The sequence below is a fragment of the Lissotriton helveticus genome, chromosome 2_1 (genome assembly GCF_964261635.1).
Source record: "Lissotriton helveticus chromosome 2_1, aLisHel1.1, whole genome shotgun sequence".
NCBI classification, from domain to species: domain Eukaryota; kingdom Metazoa; phylum Chordata; class Amphibia; order Caudata; family Salamandridae; genus Lissotriton; species Lissotriton helveticus.
In genome coordinates this window covers 797934638-797940174 of record NC_136059.1, presented here as the reverse complement: position 1 = coordinate 797940174, position 5537 = coordinate 797934638, and the positions used below count along the sequence as shown (strand labels likewise).

Sequence of the window (5537 nt, the reverse complement as noted above, 5' to 3'; positions counted from 1 at the left end):
AATTTTTCTCGGTCATAATACCTGGCACGTTTCAATGATTGTTTTATTAATTTCTTAGGATAACCCCTATCTAGGAGTTTCTTTTCCATGGTTTCTGCATGTTTGTAAAAATCAGTTAGATTTGTACAATTGCGCCGTAAGCGTAAAAATTCCCCAAATGGGATATTGTTTTTCTGAGCTTTTGGATGGTTGCTTTTATATTGTAAGAGAGTGTTTTTGTCGGTCGGTTTGGTGTATAATTCTACTTCCAACGGTTTGGTGTATAATTCTACTTCCAACTGACCGGCAGTGCCCCCAGCCTGGCATGTTTGTATGTCAGCCATTTTGAATTGAAACATGTATATAATGACATGGCACCTTTCTTCGAGAATGTGACTCACTGGCATCGTTTCATTGACGATATTATCTTCGTCTGGAACGGTGCTAGTGAGGAACTGGACTCATTCCTGGAATGGTTAAACCTTGGAGACAGGAATCTCAAGTTCACTGCAAATTATAGCAACAAAAGCGTAAACTTCTTAGATATAAAAATTAAAGAGAATGCCGGTCAGTTGGAAGTAGAATTATACACCAAACCGACCGACAAAAACACTCTCTTACAATATAAAAGCAACCATCCAAAAGCTCAGAAAAACAATATCCCATTTGGGGAATTTTTACGCTTACGGCGCAATTTTACAAATCTAACTGATTTTTACAAACATGCAGAAACCATGGAAAAGAAACTCCTAGATAGGGGTTATCCTAAGAAATTAATAAAACAATCATTGAAACGTGCCAGGTATTATGACCGAGAAAAATTAATAGACATGAACAAAGAAAGGGCCAATAAAACTCAAGATAGAATAGTCTTTGTAAGCCAATATTCTAATATAAGCAATAAAATAAAAAACATTGTATATCGAAATTGGAAAATCATCAATAGTGGCTTACCTACACCACTATCCAAACCACTTTTCTCGTTCCGTAGAAATAAAACCATTAAGAACAGTCTAGTGAGAACCTATAAAAATCCCTGCGAGACCTTTCAAACCACCTTAACAGATAATACTAAGGCAAGAGGTAACTATAAGTGTGGATCCTGTGCAATTTGCCCGAATTGCATTGTGACAAAGAAATTAATCTTCAATAACAGAACTTTAATACCGAGAAGTCTAAATAATTGCAGAAGCAAGAATGTGGTGTACCTGCTAGTGTGTCCCTGTGGCTTAGGCTACGTGGGAGAGACTGGCAGGGAGTTACGGATTCGACTCCTGGAACACAAATCATCAATCAGAAATAACAAAGAAAATGCACCATTAACACAGCACTATCAGGACAAAAAACATGGCTGTGAAGAATTCACGTGGTACATCCTCGAAAAAATAACTGTTAGTAGACGCGGAGGGAGTATTGAGGCCAAAAGGAAACAACGAGAACAATGGTTCATATGCTATTTGGAAACCATTGAAAAGGGCCTTAATTCTAGGGAGGAGTGGATGAAAATTATCTTGAATCTGTAAAATTAACTTTAGTGATTTTCATAACATTCACCCCTATCAGTATATGGTTTTATCTGGGTTGACTTAAAACACTTTGTCAGCTGACAAGAACTTTATTTAGGGTCCCTCATGTTCCATTTTCAATTAGGGGCGAATTACCGTGTAAATTACACTAGGCATTAATAACATGAACAAATCCATGGTGTTAAGCTGAGAATAATATGACTACCCTCTGTGAGTAGGGTTGACAGCCAAAGCACACAACACAGGCTTGTGTAAATCAGAACCCTATGTGGGGAGATATGATTATCACGAGGTGCGCATAAGATAAATGGGTTAAGCCCTAGCAAAGCTGCATGTGCGCTAATACAATGCAAAGGGTATGCGCACCCACTTAAAACGAGGCTTGTAACGCGGAAATAGCACCACATGCGCTTCAGCCTCTAACAGGGATTATTAACTCAGTACGAGGTTTGAAACGCGTCAGCGTTTCACTCCAGACGGTAAACTTATGGACCCTGTATAATGTAGACAAATGGGTTTATAATACCAAACCAAGATGTCTTTTAACCCGAAAGTAACAAATTGTGCCCTTTTAAACAAAACTTGTAGGGTGAGATCCAAACGGTCGGGATCCGAATGAAAATATGCAAAGCACATCCATAACGAGGCGTGTATCAAGCCAACACGAGACTTGGAACGCGGAAGTAATTTAACCCGCGTCGCTTCAGGCTCTGATACATCCCCGCTCAGTAGCTTATACCACACAGCTGTTTTAGATCATTGATCAGCTAACCATTTGCCGGAAACACGGCATATATAAAAGACCTCTACCGCTCACGAGAATTAGCATTTTCTCGGAAGACGGCGAAGATAGCAGTAGCGATACGGACGGGCGGGACGAGAACAGGAAAAGAAATACAGGTAAGGTTCCATGACCCTGGGAGCCCTTAACTATAAAACGAGAGAGCGAACTAACCACTCTCCTCTTCTTTATCACCTCTAAGGCACGCCAGGCGCTCCTGAGCAGGAACTGGGCACCGTGCTTTTACCACCCGATCCTCAGACCCTGCATTTGTCATTAATAGGTAAGACAATATCCCCAGCAAGCCAGTTTTATAAAAATTAGATTAGAGTAGCGGTATCCTCATTACCATTAACATCTATTTTAGGATATGAAGCTAACAGAGTGTGACCATTGCTGATTAGGAAACAGGAAGCAGAAAGAAACGGGAGTACTAAACTGAGAATAAATTCACAGGTACTTGGGCATATGGAATTTAATAGTGACTAAGAGACTCTAGAATAAAAATACAACTAAATGACAACACCTTTGTAAAGTAATATCTATATCTACTGTGCAGGTGTGATTGCATCCATGCCCTCATATCTACAAATCCAAGTGCAAGAATGGTTAAGCAAGACTAACATTGCCAGGAGGGAATATATCTTTCAGGTAATCTCCTCTCCTTTAATAATAACGCTAATATAGAACTACAAACAGAGTACTAGAATCCAATCGTGGCAAACCTTGTATTTACAGGACAAACCTGTCCCTGAGCACCATCCATCAATTTAAAACATCCAGAGCTGTACACCTGAAAAGACAATGATATAAGGTAATCCACCCTTTTTTCTCACCCCCGTCTATACATGGGCAATTACCCCAGGGCCTGCCCGAGGGAGGGTCCATGCCAATACTATGGAATAATATAACGGATACCCAGCCTGAGAGCCCTGGGGTTATTCTTATAATGGAAGCCCACATACTGGTAGGACAAGGAGGTTCTTATGTAAAGATGCTTTCTAAGAGGATGTGCCTTAAAATTATTAAGGTATGTTATAAGAAGAAGGTTTAGCTGATTATTGCTTTGTCAAACCTGTGGACAATATAAATGTATACGGTAATGGCTAATGCTGGTCTTATTATCTAAGAAAAGTCGATCAGGCCTAAAGTAAGATTTTCAGTGATAATAACTTGTTTCTTCATGCCATATACTTATTGAATTATATTTACCAACAGGATCTATACACAAAGGCAACCATCCAGTGCCATTGTAGCAGAGTCAATAACAAGAGCACAAGTCTTGATAAAGATGGCATCCATCTAAAAAAGCCATCGAAACGCGTCGACGCATACTAGTGCACAATTAAACCACCAAACTCGCCCCAAGAACACCGAGAAGAAATCGGGTTTTGGTTTGAGTCAGATTGGATATTTAATGTGCAAAATTCAATGACAAATTGTGACTGTCTGTGTTTGTTTAACTTCTCTGCCACCAAAAACGTCTTTCCCCTATTTTCTTTATGTCCTTATTTAACTTGAGCAGGTCTTTCTTTTTGATTGATTGTTTATTGATATTGTATACATATGTTTCACTCATGTTTTTTTAAATCAAAGAATTTTTTTTTTCGTGACAATGTTTTATAATTTCTGCATAGAGTAGTTTAACTCTATTTTTATTCAAGGTTTTGTCCATATATTTATGAATTGTTAATGATTTTAATAAAATATTTTATATACTTTCATACAAAAAATGTTGCCATGTTTATGATTTAACCTCTAGTTGCTTGTGTCCAAGACTAGTATTTGGGTTTCAATAGCTATTTAACTGAGCCAAGGGATACTCTTGTTTACACTTCTTTATGAAGGGCTACAGTAAAATCTGCTGAAAGAAATTAGACCAAATTTGGCAGGAAGGCAGATCTTGATCCATAGTTTGTGCTTTTTGTGATCTGTTGTGAATCTGTTCAGTAGTTTTTGAAAAATTACGGTTAAAAAAGTATTGCATATTTGGACAGTTGGGTTCACAAGATGTTCGAGAGACTCTCATGGAAGCGCCAATTTAAAAATAGAGTGTTCTGATTGGCCCTGGGAGCTTAATTAAATGCTACAAGTGGGCTTGCAGCACTGATTGGGCCTCCCACATAAGTAGCCTTTCAAACCTGTCTCAGGCCTGCCACTGCAGATATTGTGTGTGCAGTTTCACTGCCTCTTGGCCTTGGCATTTAAAAGCCTTTGTCAAGCCTTAAACTCCCCATTTATTACACAGAAGTCACCCTAAGGTAGCTCTAGATGGCCCATACAGCAGGGTGCTCTGTACGTAATAGGTAGGACATGTACGTTTAGGTTTGGCGTGTCCTGGTAGTGAAAACCCCCTACATTTATTATTCACTACTGTGAGGTCTACTCCTCCCATAGGTTAAGATTGGGAATTAATTAACATACTTGTTACCTGTAATTCCTGATTAGACAGCAGTGGCTGTGTGATGTTTATATCTTTAGAATGGTTAGGATATATTTGCTTTAGTGGTAATGTTGGATTTAATATTCCTGTTTTAGAAATGCCACTTTGAGAAAGTTTCTCTGCTCTCACAGCTCTGCGTGCCTACAGCCTGTCTCCAGTACATGTCTGGGGTGGGTGACAGCTGCATTTTGTGCATTCCCTCTGGACAGCAACAAACACAGGAAGTTTAGGATAAGGTGTGCTGCATACTCAGAATTAATTCATATTTGGCCCTTTCGAATTTGAAACTTTTTAAGCCCTTGCACTTTTAACATTATATTGCAATACATTTGTGCAGGTATTCCTTATGTATGTACTGTCCATTAGAGCACTGTGCACATTGGAAAATGTGTGTAATAAATTAGGTAAAAGCTTGTAGGGTTACTGTTTACAATGTGAGACTAAGTATTGCACTTTAGAGTATGGTGGAGGAATCCCCCACATATATCAAAGTTGTATGCTTTATGATGAGAAGTTCTGTGAATCTGAAAATATCATTTAGATGAATCTCTTATGGTAGTATTTTTTAGTTAAGCACTTGTACCTAAACATTATAGTGCAATATTAGTGCAGATTTTTCTAATTTAAATTGGAATTTTTACTGTTTTGCATTTCAACTTCATTACTGTTTTGGTCCTGCATAAATACTTTACACATTACCCTAAGATAAGCCTGTCTTCTCTGTGTCATAGCTTCCACAGGGTTGAGCGCAGGTTAATTTAGTGACTTTGAGGATTCACTCCAACAAGTGTTGTGAATGTGCGTTTAA

At 38.6% G+C, this 5537-nt stretch overlaps 1 long non-coding RNA gene across 1 annotated transcript; it reads left to right on the top strand.

Moving 5' to 3' along the window:
• The first annotated feature begins 2232 nt into the window (after window positions 1-2232).
• LOC144819509 (uncharacterized) lies at window positions 2233-3737 on the top strand. The gene is made up of 5 exons (XR_013607414.1): window positions 2233-2569; window positions 2654-2742; window positions 2846-2937; window positions 3025-3100; window positions 3505-3737. It is a non-coding gene; the product is annotated as an uncharacterized LOC144819509 (long non-coding RNA).
• The last annotated feature ends 1800 nt before the right edge of the window (window positions 3738-5537 follow it).